The sequence below is a fragment of the Eptatretus burgeri genome, chromosome 6 (assembly GCF_056783735.1).
Source record: "Eptatretus burgeri isolate ZD-2024b chromosome 6, Ebu_testis_v1, whole genome shotgun sequence".
Lineage (NCBI taxonomy): Eukaryota > Metazoa > Chordata > Myxini > Myxiniformes > Myxinidae > Eptatretus > Eptatretus burgeri.
This window is the reverse complement of record NC_140966.1, coordinates 65,949,706-65,965,523: the sequence shown is the minus strand read 5'-3', so window position 1 is coordinate 65,965,523 and position 15,818 is coordinate 65,949,706. Positions and strand designations below refer to the sequence as shown.

The 15,818-nt window shown below is 40.8% G+C and overlaps 1 pseudogene across 1 annotated transcript in view; it reads left to right on the top strand.

The window, feature by feature from the left end:
* Positions 1-15,818, top strand: part of LOC147024976 (FRAS1-related extracellular matrix protein 1-like) — a 127,656-nt pseudogene that overhangs the window by 12,843 nt on the left and 98,995 nt on the right. Inside the window, exons 8-13 of the transcript XR_015059657.1 lie at positions 1,931-2,039; positions 4,460-4,591; positions 9,084-9,283; positions 11,469-11,610; positions 12,369-12,511; positions 14,144-14,340. The product of XR_015059657.1 is annotated as an FRAS1-related extracellular matrix protein 1-like (transcript). The remainder of the gene's footprint in view (positions 1-1,930; positions 2,040-4,459; positions 4,592-9,083; positions 9,284-11,468; positions 11,611-12,368; positions 12,512-14,143; positions 14,341-15,818) is intronic.

Sequence of the window (15,818 nt, the reverse complement as noted above, 5' to 3'; positions counted from 1 at the left end):
CCCTTCTGGTAAAACTACCAAAATCACGAATCACTGCTCATCTTCACTCTTTCATTCCTCTTTTTTTCCCACCTTTGGAATAAACTTCCTCACTCTATTCTTTCCCATTCTTCCCTCCAGGCTTTCAAAACAGCTGTTCACCACCACCTCTTATCTTCCCCCATCCAAATCCTCGATCTTTTCTACCCCCGATAATCCACCCAAGCCCACTTCCTTCAATTCCCCTGCTTTCCTTCCTGAAAGTCCCTGTAATGTCCATCTTCTCTTCGCCATGTTCCCCGTCCCATCCCCATCCCTCTCCCTTCCACAGTTCACCTAATGTGTCTGTTCCCCACTGTTTTCTCCCTTCCACTCCCGCCCCTCTTGTCTCATGCCTCCTTGCTGTGAGTTGTGTGTTAGCTCTCATACGAGCCTCGACCAAGGTATACAAAAAAAAAGTCACCACCCTAACCACTAAGCCAACACCAGGTTTCCAATACCAACAACAAAACCAATACCAGGCATAAAGGACAATCCTTGGGAGAAAAGAAGCGACTTGAGGCACGTGGCATTAGAGCAGAGATAGAATCTGCACACTGGCAATTCGAGCACTAGTCCTGACTGCTGAGCCACACGGACACGGATTCAACAATACAACTCAACAAGGTAAGAGTTAACACGGAAAACTGGACAAAAACACAAACAGTCACAAAGGGATGAAAATATAACAGAAAGATACGACATTACAGGGCTGGAAAACTTAGCTTTGAACTGGAAGGAGAACTGCCAATCTGACATCCGACGTGCAGCCAATCATGAACCGGAATTAATGGTTGAGACTTAAACAGGCTACAATGACTGTGCAAGTCTTGAAACACCTCTTAAGATCATGAATTGCTTGACGACATGCGAAAAGTTTATTGACAATTTTTAATGAGAGTCTCAGGCTCACGCAACAGCTCAGACATTTAATCAGTCGCTCGACAAAGACGTGTACTTTTAACCAAGCTGTTAATGATGTTTTGTGTCTGTTTTCAGTTTTCACATTGTTTCGACAATAGCAGTATGTGTGTTGCCATTTCATGAATTGAATCACTGAGTCACAATTCAAAATTAATCGTCTTATAGTAATCTCACTACTGTTGGTTAATCAGTTCGCCATTCCCATCTGAGCACATAGCTCATGATGCTGGGATCTCAGGTTCAAATCCCATATTGTACTGTGTTGATGCGTCTATTATCTAACCTCGTATATCTTATGAGTTAACTGTTCTTGCTCCTCCACAAACCCCCTCCCCTCCCCCAGACTCCCTCACCCCCCCTTCACCCTCCATTGCCACCCCCAAAGCTGTCCTCCATTCCCTCTTGGGTGGGCATTTGGAAACCATTTGAGTTGAAGGATCAATGTTTTCACAGACATGAGGAATTTATTTCCTTCCGGCTTCTTGCTCATTCTCCAATTGCTTTCTTTGTAGCAATACTCGTACAACTGAATGGGAACCAATGATGTATCTCACAGATTATAACAGGTGCAGTTAATTAGCTTCCCTGTAACTAACCACATTTTAGGATTGTTCGATAATAATTAGAAAAATCCATTTCGAATCTCAAGCTTTACTTGTCCATGGTTGTTACAGATAATCTGTACCACCAGGGTTTAGTGAATGATACTGAAAGAATGGCTCTCTGGTTGGAAGGTCACTTCAATCCCATCATGCCAAAGCTGAGTAGTCTCAATTTAGAAAGGTATTCATTCAACAGCTTCTTCACTGGAGGCTTCACACATGATAATGATCTTCCATTTTGCTAGTTCTTGTAGAAATGTTTGACTTGCTTCCTCTGTTGAATCCCATTGTTAGCATTGTTTCATTGTATGAATTCAGCTGAGAAAACGTGTTGGTTTCTAGAAGGTTCTCCAGTGGTTGGCTTTGCTGCGGCAATGTGTTTGCAGGCAGAATTTATGGCATATGATGCTTATTTTGCATACAGCAGTCCCATCATCTTATACATCACCATTCGAACGACCGATACGAATGCACCTCGAGTGTCATGGAATGCCGGTAAGCCAAAGCCTCAGTGCAACACACACACACACACACACACACACACACACACACACACACACACACACACACACACACACACACACACACACACACACACACACACACACACTGCTTTCTTCAAGACTGTGAGTAGGAAGGAAAGCTTGATGCTGTTATTGCATACTTTTAAAACAAACTTGCAGTAGTCTGTGAGCATGAGAATCGCAGCTTCACATGAGTGCAATTGGCTGTTCCTGCTGGTAGTGTGCTAAATATGTCACGTTTTCTGCAAATGAGGACTTTGTGTTTTGAATCAGAAACATTAGGCTTCATAGGTATTGTGTCTGCACATCATGTGAAGATTGTGACGTAAGTCCTATCTGTGTGATGACGTGACATTCCATGAGAAGATGTCTCAGCCACTCTTTGAGTTGAGTCCTTTTGGGAAACGAGCGACAAAATGAAACAGTCTAGGAGGTCACCAAAGCCAGGAAACTCAATGAGAATAAAAACCACTGAGGGGCTGTTTTAGCTGGAGGTAATTAAAGTCCTCGCTCGGCTTTGGTGATTCTCTATGGCCAAGCTTTTTCGTTTATTTTTGTGAGTGAGCTGCACAGTGGAGTCGCATTACGGAAGAGTAAAATGACTGCACCGTGCTGTTTCATGCAAACTCTGCAACTCGAAGACTTAAATGACTAGAACGGCACTCAGAAGAGAGACACTCAGAAGAGCACATCGTCTTGCCTTGCATGCTCATTCTGAACAACAAGCTCAAATGAGCTAAGATCCTCGTCCTCTTAATGATGACGTCATAAAACGAATATGACGTCATTGTGATGTATCAGGTTTGCGATAAATTATCTGTGCTAATGCCCGACTTGATTCCCACAAACAAAATTCAAACAGTTTGCCTAGTTTCGGAGATAATGGTTTAGGCGATTTCCATTAGAGGCGATATTATGACGTCAACTTTTTTTCTTGGAAGAATTTCCAAAATCGTAGATGGTTACTGCCTGCGCGTGGGCTTTCTGAATATACATGGCAAGTTTCACGAAGATCCGATGAAAACTCTGGGTTGTGAAACAAAAAATGTCAAAAAATAGGAATGACGTCATAAAAATTGATATGACGTCATAGTGATGTATCATATGTGCGGTAATTCATCTCTGCTCATGTTCGATTCCCGCAAACAGAATTCAAAAAAGCTTACCTAGTTTCGGAGATCATTTTTAGGCGATTTCTATTAGCGGAGATATTTTGACGTCATAACTTTTTTCTTGGAGGAATTTTCAAAATCGGAGATGGTTACTGTCTGCACAGGGTATTTTTACATATTTACACCAAGTTTCAGGAAGTTTCGATAAAACTGTAGGCTGTGAAACAAAAAAGTCCACAAGAACAACAACGTGAGGAAGACTTGGAGATCCTCCACGAGGATCTAAAAATACCATCATTAACTGAAGACACCACGATCATGGCCCACTTCTATTATGACTCGTATACCCGTATCATCCATGCACACTGTTACGTCACATGCATTGCCATTATCCGTAGCTTTTTCATTATCAGGATATTTAACGACCACATTTGTGCACATAAAGGCTAAATTGTATCAATGAAGATGAATCTGAAAAATAATTCAAACTATATTCCCCATGGCAAGTCGATCATGTGTATAAAGTTTCGCATCGATCTGTTGATCGGTTCTAGAGGAGAACTTTTTTTTACGTTTTTATTTGAATCCAATATTGCCACCAGACCATGTGACCGGGGACGACATAAATGTAATTCTTCACTCACATCAAGCCATAGATCAGATATGTGAAGTTTAAGGTTTTTCAGACAAGGATTTTGATTCAACCAATTATGGCTGGAATACCACTTCACCGATGACATCATCATTATCACCCTATATATCTCATGGGGAGTTTATGATGTATACCAAGTTTCAATTTTTTCCATTGAGTGGTTTCAAAGAAGATGTCCAAAAGTTTCTATTATAAACTGCAAGAAGCATAATGAATAAATAATGTTGCTGAGGTTGATAGTCAGATACCATATGCTCACAGAAGAGTAATATGACAGGGTAGAAGATTGGCAAACCGGTGACATTTTGAAGGGAGACGGGTAACCAAGGAATGCACACATGAACACTTGTCAGTGTGGGTTGAACAAGCTGTCGGCTGACAAATGATGAATCGTTCGCAAAAATAAAAGAATTCATTTGTTTTGTTTTATGAAGAGATTAAGGCTTGTAGAAAACATAAATGATGGGAGGGAGAAAATAGACAAATGCAGAATAATCTTGAAATGGAAACATACCAACAAGTAACATCAGTTTTGTATATGAAGGATGATGTCACTATTTCATAATGTTTCAACACCTAACCTCAAGCTTTCCTTTTTTGTCATATCCACGACCCTTTGGCCATTAGGTCTGGACTTACTTGAGGGTCAGTCTCGGCCACTCACCCGGGACATTTTTCAGGTTGTTGACAACGACAACCTTGCAGCAGTGCGAATCATGGCAGTGGCTGGCCTGAACCATGGGAAGTTCACTGTTCGAGGTGCTTTGAGTGTTAATATGTCTCTGTCTGTCTGTCTCTCTCTCTCTCTCTCTCTCTCTCTCTCTCTCTCTCTCTCTCTCTCTCTCTCTCTCTCTCTCTCTCTCTCTCTCTCTCTCTCTCTTTCTCTCTTTCTCTCTTTCTCTCTTTCTCTCTTTCTCTCTTTCTCTCTTTCTCTCTTTCTCTCTTTCTCTCTTTCTCTCTTTCTCTCTTTCTCTCTTTCTCTCTTTCTCTCTTTCTCTCTTTCTCTCTTTCTCTCTTTCTCTCTTTCTCTCTTTCTCTCTTTCTCTCTTTCTCTCTTTCTCTCTTTCTCTCTTTCTCTCTTTCTCTCTTTCTCTCTTTCTCTCTTTCTCTCTTTCTCTCTTTCTCTCTTTCTCTCTTTCTCTCTTTCTCTCTTTCTCTCTTTCTCTCTTTCTCTCTTTCTCTCTTTCTCTCTTTCTCTCTTTCTCTCTTTCTCTCTTTCTCTCTTTCTCTCTCCTTCAAGCTGCCTCTAATTATATCAACCCAGCATGACATGCTGTGGCGTAACGTACAGGTCCGTATAGTGGGAAGCAGACTAGGTCATTTGGTAGAATACTTAATCATGATGTTTCTCATTCTGGGTTTGATTCCTGGTAGAGTCATATTTGTTTGACTAAAACTCCTGATCAAGGAGCATACAATCCTTCAGATAAAGACATAAAGCTGGCTAACCTGTTTGGATTTTGCTTGTCGATGTCAAAGATGCCATGGTATCTTTTGAAAACAGTAGGCATTGCATGCTGATACCCTGGCCAAATTCCCTGTTTGGGGTTAAAGTAGAGGATCGCACTCGAGATGTGCATGTGGTATCGGCATTACAGGCAAAACTAGACAATTCATCGAATACCTTACCCCACACTGTCTTGAGAAACAAGGACATTGGCAGGGTCTACGAGCGGCAAATTTGATTGGTCGTGATGACGTAAAACGCAGGAATATTTTGTCCAAGTATTGCTAAACAGAAGGGTTTTGAAATTTCCAAAAAGACGATTTGAGTTCTCTCGTGTTCAAGTATGTAATTCAATTGAAATAAAATAAAGATTCTAAAGGTCGTAGAAAAAAACAACTTTGTAAGTTTACCGCTGTTGATGCACTGGCTTTTACACCGCCTTATTTAACAGTTACATTAGTTCTTCATGCCTGTTGTTTGTGTCCTTTATGATGTCCTTAAAACAGTAAGTTTCCTGTTTGGAATAATTTTAATTTTTTTTTTACCTGCCAGCAGACAGAGTAAAAATATTATCTAACTCCTCTCTGCGCACGTGCGATCGGGAAGAATTCACATGCTTTTCGCTTTGCTTGCGTGGGAAATAACTGTTAACTGTTGTGAACAGGTCACACTATTTGCTTGGGTCAGTGTGCCAGTTTTGCCTATTGTGAGGTCATGCGATCAAAAGGAAAACTCGTGTTTGAATTTACGGTTTGAATGTGAAAAGCAGCAGGAATGTTATTTGTTGAAATGAAAGACATAAATTATTCATTTGCAACTTTATTACCTCCTCCACCAAAGGTGAAGGGGGTTATGTTTTCACCCCTTTCTGTTTGTTACTTGGCAAAAAAAAAATTTTTTTAGACAAATATGTTGATCGCCTCCGTTTGTTAATTGCCGGAATCCTTCGGATTTCAGCAATTATGTTGGTCGGTTGTGTGTGTCATTCTGTTTGTCTGTTTGTTACTTATGAAATGTAAAGATTTCGTAAGTCTATTGATGACTTCTGTCATCTGTTTGTGTGTTTGTTTGTTTGTGTGTGTGTTTGTTACTTACGAAATCTAAAGATTTCGTAAGTATATTGATGACTTCCGTTTGTTTTTTTTGTTTGTGGGCACGATAACTTGAGAACGGAAGAAGCTACCAATGTTAAATTACACCACGTGATTCAGGAGGGTGATGGCTAGTGCTGATTAGATTTTGGTCAAAATCGGTCAAAGGTCGAGGTCACAGTGAGGTCAAACATAATTCCGTAAATTCACGTGGAGAAATGGAGTATTTTTGCTTCGCTCGACGTTACGAGTTCATTTTAACTTCGATTTTAATTTTGTCTTCGGTTTTTGTGATCGCTTTGGATGCTTAAAACTCGGTTGTAGAAATTCCGGTAAAAATCGGATGTTTTGGAGACGTTTTAAGATTGTATAAAAAATATTTCACTCGACGCGTCACGGCTCGTCCCATGATGCAGTGCGCTCGAGCAGACGCGTCGTTGAGTTACGTTAAGGTATAATATAATTGCGTGGAGAAATGGAGATTTTTGCTTCGGTCGACGTTACGATTTTTGATGGTTTGATACAGAATCATCGTAGAAACTTCTGGTTTGCGTCGCTACCTTCTCTCGAGACAGCTTTTATTAGACAAGGTCAGAGGTCAAGTTGACGATTTCGTAAGTACCAGTCTATGACTGCTTGTTTGTTTGTTTGTAGGCACAACAACTCGAAAACGGAAAAAGCTACCAATGTAAAATTACACCACGTGATTCAGGAGGGCGATGGCAAACGCTGATTAGATTTTGGTCAAAATCAGTCAAAGGTCAAGGTCACGGTGAGGTCAAACATTCGATTTTTGATGGTTTGGTACAGAATCATCGTAGAAACTTCTGGTTTGCTTCGCTACCTTCTCTCGAGACAGGTTTTATTAGACAACATCAGAGGTCAAGTTGATGATTTCGTAAGTACCAGTCTCTGACTGCTTGTTTGTGTGTTTGTTTACCCTGTAGCAGACACACCATTTCAGCGATCATGACCAAACTGGGTACAGACGTCGGCCATGGTCCAACTTAGACACTTGTCGTTTTTGATGAATCTTGGTCAAAGGTCAAGGTCACCAAAAAACCGAAATTCTTATTTTCGCAATAACGTTTGCTAAAATGGTCGTATTGACTTCAAACCAAATCCAAAAGGTGCATCTTCCAATTCTGCATCCAACCATATGTCTCATTGGGGTGTCACACCAACACCCTTCTTAGCGGTCAGGGGTCGAATGTCAGGGGGGTCGCGTCAAAAATTTCAAATTGCGATAAAAACGCCATTTGAAGTCCGATTGACTTGCAAGTTATGATCATGACCAAACTAAGTGCTATAACTCATTACACAGTAGCACCATCGACTTATAAGAACCAAATTGATGTCCAGGTTTTTGTTTTTTCAGAGATCATGGAGATATGACAAAGTTATTCCGGCAATTCCTTGCTCAACGAGCAATTTCATTTGTTACTTTCGAAATTTAAAGATTTCGTAAGTATATTGATCACTTCTGGACTCTGTTTGTGTGTTTGTAGGCATGATAACTCGAGAACGGAAGAAGCTACCAATGTCACATTACACCATGTGATTCAGGAGGGTGGTGGCTAGCGCTGATTAGATTTTGGTCAAAATCGGTCAAAGGTCAAGGTCACAGTGAGGTCAAACATCCAAAACATTCGATTTTTGATGGTTTGGTACAGAATCATCGTAGAAACTTCTGGTTTGCGTCGCTACCTTCTCTAGAGACAGGTTTTATTAGACAAGGTCAGAGGTCAAGTTGACGATTTCGTAAGTACCAGTCTATGACTGCTTGTTTGTTTGTTTGTCTGTTTGTGTGCAGGATATCTCAAAAACTTGTGGATGGATTAGAATGAAATTTGGTGGGCAGGTTGGGTGTGTGACAGGATGAACTGATTCGTTTTTGATGAAGATCCGGATCCAGATCCGACTCCTAGAATTTTTAAAGTGATTCTTCACCATTGCAAGATAGGACTCAAAAACGATATATAGCATGATATTTCAAAAATGTATTATGCCTGATATGTTCTCGTGGATCAAGCATTACGGGACGGTGGTATGCGCTCAACCGAGTGCCCTTCTCGTTTCCTCTTGTACTTCTGGAAATTATCCTCCCATTATTTTAACGGTGGTTAGGTAATTTGGACCTCCTCATACAGTCTAGTTAGGGGTTTATGCTTCTGAGATTGGGCTTTGCTCTCTTTGGTTGCACTAACAGAGCATAAGTGGGAAGAAGATTAAATACGTTAATTTCTTCATTCATTCGTTCACTCATTCAGGCATTAAATATTTGGTTCATGCGATCCTTCTCGTTCTTTATTCATTCCTCTGTAAACATTTGAATTTGTGAAAATGGCAATCTGGTGTTGAATTGAAGAACTGCTTCAGATTCATCAGAATTTCGTACTGTGGTTTTCTTCAATGAGGAGCGACCCACAGTAACCTACATATCCAGGATTCTTTGGTGGAGCTTGTATTGGCATGTATTAGACAATTGTCTTCATTTTGATATATAACCTTGTGATATCGTGTGGGTGTACCAATTATGATACTGGTAATATATTTCATAAGATGTTCATTTATACATTGAGTATTAAGGTGATTGTAACAGAATCATGATGTCTTTCATCCTTACAATTACTCAGTTGTTTCAATTAAATGTAATGTTCATTGTTTTTGATAATATAATGACAGCTTTTATCTTTGTTTTGGTTGTATGTAGGTGGAAGGCGTTTCATGTTCTCGGTACAGGACATAGTTGAAGGCGTAGTCCGTTACCATCACGACGACAGTGATACAACAAGTGATTATGTGGTGCTTCGCATCACAGATGGCCAGCACAGCATACGTCACAAGTTCCCGATACACATCGTACCGAAGGATGATAGTCCACCCTTCTTGCTGAACCATCTTGCTTTGGAGGTAGAGTTCAATCATTGGAGCTGGCAATAGCTTCAAATTTTCAGGACATGAAAAGTATGTTGTGGAACCTTCACTCAGTTTGCACAAAAATATTGTTCAGCATCTTTGATCTTTCGTATGATGATGGCTCGTAAAGTGTAAATGCATGTAGATGTTTACTTAATTTCTTGAGAGATCCACATTCTCGTCGCTGGATAGCCCCACATTTCGCAGGAATGTTAGTCTCAGCACTGACTGCCAAAAGTAACTCATGACATCATCTTGGCCGGTGTCCAATGTACTTCATCCTCTCACAAATATATCTGTTTATATATAAATACACCCTCACCATACCCATTCAGCATGGTCCCTTCCCAGTCCCAAGCTAAATGGTTATGTGCCATTCAAAGTGGTCAGACCGGTGCTATTGGAATTGTTTTCTTCCAATGTTCACAAATCATGAGAGGTGGCACATTCATGAATGCATCCTCCCATCTAAACAAATAAATGTTAGTGAGTGTCAGTCGGTCCAGCCATCCATCCGTCTCCTCCATAACTCTAAAACCATGAAACCTAGCGGCTTCAATCCAAAACTCCAAAGGAGGGCATGAATCAAAACTGAGTGCTTGGGTTAATTAAAACACCCCTTTTAAGATAATTAACGGCCTTATTTAATTATCCTTTATCAAGGCGTCAGCCCTGTCAGTTTGTTGGGGTCTTAATTTGCCATTTTGTTCAGCCTACTCAACTTTGAACAGGCCACAACGGTTTCTAAACAATAAAGAACTCAACATTTTTTTTTCCACTTTCCTCACTCGTGTAATCGAATCGTTGGATACATCGCAATGCTTATAAACGCCTGGAGACGCCAGTGTTTGTTGCTTTATTTTATTTCCGCACATGCCATAACCTTGAGGATGTCTTGGTGTGAGCCGAATTTCAAAATTTACTCTTATTTATTGACTTCAATCGGAGTTCCGACTGAAAAAAAAAGTGTTTGTTTGATCAATTCGGTCATTGCTTGACATTCCGGGCATCTCCTTGGCAAAAAAAGGGAGTGCTTGGCAATTGGGTCATTTTGGGTGGAATAGATCTTGAGTATGGATAGCATGACCTGACGTTGTGGTGAACAAGTGTCTTGAAGTCCTGGAGGGAAGAATCTGACTTGAACAGACTGGGAAGTTGGTTCCACAGGCAAGAGAAAAGAGGAGCAATTGAGTGGAGGTGAGCAGTGAGCCTGGATTTTTGGAGTTTAGAAAGAATAGGTTTACTGGCAGGACCATGTGTGCCCTGCAGATACCTGGAAGGGACAGATCCAAGAGAGAGCAGATGGTGCAAGATCAAATAGGAGGCAGTGGGATACAGAGAGGCCACCAACCTGTCTGTGATGTGAAAGTAACAAGCTTATACACTCAGCTCTGTTGTGGCAGGTCCCAATGATAGTGATGGCCTTGCTTTCCACGGCATCAAGAAGGGAAAAGTTTGAGGCATGTGTGCCAGCCAAAAGGAGAGAGCAGTACTCCATAAAGCTGCAAATGAAAGCCTTGTAGGTTATCATATGTTCAGCTTGGTCAAGGTTCAAGTCAACTGATGATATTTATGTTCCATAAATTTTTGGTCTTCCTGACAATTTGATGCTGCAAAGAAGTTCTACGTATCTTGAAAGTACCTGGAGATATTCTCTCGTCATTTTTTCTATAGCGATGGCTTTCTTGAAGTCAATATTCCCAAAACATTCATATTACCTACCCCCTTCTCACCCTTTAACCATGATTAAAGCTTAAGCTGTCACAGCAGATGGAATCAACAGGACATTGATTGAGGTATGTATGCTACCTGCCATGGGAAGAGAGGAGAAGCTGAAGTTTCAGGTGTTACCCCGTCATCGGAGCAGTTTCCGTTCGCTTCCCATGGCAGGTAGCATACATACCTCAATCAATGTTCTGTTCTTTCCATTCATTGTTGTACCTAAACGCTGATGCAGATCAACATCAGCTTTCACAATCAAGACTACTTTTTCATTCTACTTGACCCTATCGCATTTGCTGCTTTTATTAATTTTGACACTGCTTTCGATCATGGTGTCAATATATGACTGATACAATTATTTTTTTTTTCCAATCATCTGAATACTCACATGTTTTGTTCATGAACCCACAATCACTGAGCTTTAAGAGTTACCTACCCTCCGTATGTTTCCCAAAAGTTGTGCAAAGGTGAGACAGTGACTCTCACAAGTGTTCTGAAAGCATCTGATACTGACTCACGTGATGAACTCATCAAGTTTACAGTGATGAAGCCACCGCAAGAGGGTCGTCTGCTTCTCAAAACGAGGCACAACACTCTTGGTACTGATTATTTTTTGCAAATGTAATTCAAAATGAATTTATGACATAGATGTGCTAATTAATTAATGCTGTTTTATGTGGGCTTCCCTGCATCACTTTGGTTTGTTTGTTTTGTTTTTTTTTCCTTGTGATTGATTGGTTGGTTGAAGAAGATGACTAAATATGGTTATTTTGTTTCCAGGAAGGGTTGGCGGGATTGCCTCCGAGCTAAGTGCACTCATAGCAGAGCCATCTAGCCTGGCTTTGAATCTTGGCCCAGTGACTGTCATCCCGGTGTTTCACAGACAGGGTGATTCATCAATGTGTGTACCGTTCCTCGGATGGACGTTAAAATGGACGTTTCCTCTGCCGGCATTAGTTGGTGGACGTGAAAGATCCCCATGGTGTCCTTCGCGAAGAGCAGACGAGCTCTCGCCGGCACCCAGAACAAATTCCAAATTCCTGCCCTAACCTAGAGAGGGGCACTGCATCAGCGGCGCATCCCCATCCCTCTCTCTTTCCATCTAAAAAGCGATACTAAAAGCCAGGAGTAGCCATCTTCTTTGGGGTAATGTTCACTTACTCTTGAGGGTTGGTGGAGGCAAGGGAGATTTAATTATAATCAAGACAAGGAAGGGATGGGAGATTCTTCTTTTTGATTATTCTTCTCATTCTTTTGATGAGCGAGAGCAATCAATGCATCAAGTGTGGAAGATCTAAACTGATTTATCCTCCATCTTCCTCCATCCAAAACAGTGACTTGTGTTTTTTTTTTCTAGGAAAACAAGTGACCAGCTTCCGACAACATGATTTGTTGATGGGAAAGATTTCCTATCACCACCTGGGTGGTGACAAAACACAGGACTCTTTTGAGTTCTTCCTCGACGACAGTCACGAGCCACCCAACCACTCCGATAAGCAGGTATGCTGGCAGAAGATGAAACCCTTGTAACAGTCAAAGTATGTTGGTTTCACGAAACCACATCTTCACAGTGTCTTGATACAGTGTTCCTCATCCATGATGTGGTTGCAGGATAGAGGGTGCTGCTGAGTTGTCTAGTCTGGGTTAAATTTCTGATTGACTAAGAACCAACTCCAAATTATCACCTGGTGCACAACAGGTATGACATTCTATCATTTTTTAAATTCAAAACTGAAACAACCGCCAACTCGCATATCGTTTGCCAGCAGCCAGTGGATAGCCAAAAGACGATGAGTAAAACGACCTTAAGTTTTATCATCTGCTTAATAATGCAGTCATGTGATGCCACCTCACCCTTGGAAGTACGCAACAGGTGCATTATGTCTGCACAGTCCCTGATGGAGACCATTCCATGGTCTAAACATCAGACCTGAACCTTGCCTGCTGGGCAGCCTCACTAAATGGTGGTGCCTTCACTTTTTAAATGCAGATCTTTCTAACTACAACCATGTTTTTGCCATCCTCTTAGTATAAGCCATCCTTTTTAAATGTCTGTTAAGCCATTTGTTTCACTTGCAATTACTCACATGCAGATATTGAAAATCCCATTTCACAGGAGTCGGCCATAGTGTGCTGGTGTCCTTATCAAATTCTAACTTCCACATTAGTTGCCCCCATTTGTGGTAGTCTTTGCAGAGGATCTGTGGGAAAATGTTGAGAGAGCAGTTCAGCAGCTTGAGCATCTCTTGTGTCCCTTCATGCCGAGATGAAATGCTCTATTTTGAAGGATGTGCTCAATCGTCATCGAATCCAACATCATGCATCAACAAGGAAAGGTTGGCATTTCAGATTGTCAATAAGCACAGCTGACTCACTTATGACCTTCTGGGAGGGGATAAACTGCTTACCCACCAATTGTGATCTGCACATGATACCAGCACACAGGTGTGGTTGACACTTCATGCCATCAGGGCAACTTGAGATAAGCAGTAAAGTATGACCTACAGAAAAGTCAGCACTGCCCCCAAAATACACCCAACTCAATAAAATATATATATATGTATATATCATATCATTAATTACTTTATGTTATTTTTAGCTCACCTGGACTTTAGTCAGGTACGCCTATGTGATCGAGGAGTCCGTAGGTGAGTGAGTCAGTGAGTCAGTCGGTCCATAAACACCAGTCGTTATCGCTTTAACCAAACACACGATTTTGATGAAACTTGGTCACAAACTTCATATCTGATGCCCAACAAAAGTGTATTGACCGTATCAAAACCTGCGCTCATTAAGGGGGTCTATGGGGATTCTTTTGACCCCTCCTCCCCCCCCAAAATAGGTATTTGCTCTCTTCCCCAAAACTACACAAATTATTTCGATGAAACTAGACCACAACCTTCATCACCCGTGTGATGTACCAAAACTTTGTTCACCGCATTAAAAAATATTCAGGGTCAAAGGGGATCTGCGGGGGGGTTTCAGTGTCTGTTGCTCCTGATACAGGTGAGCTTCAGGACAGGCGGTCATATTTTTATTTCCCTGACTTCTTACATCTCTCAGCTGCCTTTACAGTACTTCTATAAAACTCACAGATAAGTCATTGAATCATTGTTGATGTTTCTCCAACAGGTTATGATTATCCACATTATACCTCTGGATGATAAGATCCCCACGGAAGTCCCTGGAACAATGCGGAACATGGTCGTGAATGAGACCGATGTGGTCCTCATAACCAAGGAGTTTCTCCATTTCACGGATGTGCTATCACCTCCAAATGAGATCATGTTCTCCATTACCACTCCGTGTCACATCCCTGCACAACCAGGGTAATCATCTTACCATATGCTTCTTCATCAACGGAAACCTCTGGTCTTAATTCTGAGACATTATATGGAAATTCTGTGCCATTTCTTTACTGGTGAACCATAAAAAGGTTTGTTCTTGAGAGAGTTTCACTTATGTCCCCAGCCCGTTATTGATCGAGATGTGTTGCTATATCATATATATATATATATATATATATATATATATATATATATATATATATATATATATATATATATATATATATATATATATATATCTTGTGTTCTCCTTGTGTGTCCTTCTAAAATTTAAAGGGTTCCTGCTGTCCGAGAATAATAAACATTACCGTTGGAACTACCACATAAAGCTCCCATTCCTGGTTCTTCAATTCCAGAAAGAGGGGCTTTTAAAACAGGTATATTTATTATTAAACCGATTCAAGTTTTTGTTCAAAGTAAATCGATTATTGTTATTATCTTTCCAACAGAACCATTTTTATTCGTTTTCAACAGCAGGAAGCCTTTATAATGAAGTGTGACACACGGACAGGCACACACACACACACACACACACACACACACACACACACACACACACACACACACACACACACACACACACACCTTGTTTTTATTCCTCCACTGACAAAGTCGCCGGTGCCATTATGTTTTTAGGGGTTGTCTGTCCGTCTGTCCGTCCATATCCTTTGTCCGTCCATGTTAATTTCCTCTGTTTTCTCTGCAACCGCTTCTCCAATCGACACAAATTTTTCACCATAGATGCGACTGCTCATGCAGAATGTTTTAGTGATAATTGTGACATCATAGGTCATGTTTTGTGGCAGCTATGATGTTGTAAAAAAAAAAGGAAAAACTGTCGACTTCTGTATGTCCGAAACCGCTCCAAGGAAAAAATTGAAACTTTGCACATGTAAAGTACTCCCCGTGGGAAATAAGTGTGATTTTTTTTTGTTTTTTGGATGATGTCATAGGTGGCTTCATTATGATATAATGATTGCATGCGTCGAATGCTTTATTCATTCAGTATGAAAATTTTTGAGGGTCATCTAGGGCTAAATTGTATGGAGGGAAAAATTGATAACGTCATCTGTCATGTGGTTCAGCAGCAACATTGATTTTAACATAAAACTTTCAAAAATCTTCTTCACCAAAACAGCTGAACAGCCCGAGGCAAAACTTTATAGGTATAATTGCCTATCCATGAGGAACAAAAAGTTCTCCACCTATGATGTCTTGGGTCACATGGTCTGGCAGCCAGAATTATTTAATATTTTGAATCTGGGTTCAGGGATTTAAATCAAACTTGGTACAAGCATGTATGATGATGTAATAATGTGGAAGGAGGCATCTCCTGTGATGTTGTGACGATGAAGCACAGTGCCCTTCTAGTTTCCTCCTCCACCGAAAGTGAAGAAGGTTGTTTTCAACCCCTCTCTATTTGTTTGTCTATTTGTTTGCCTGTCTGTCTGTGTGCAGGA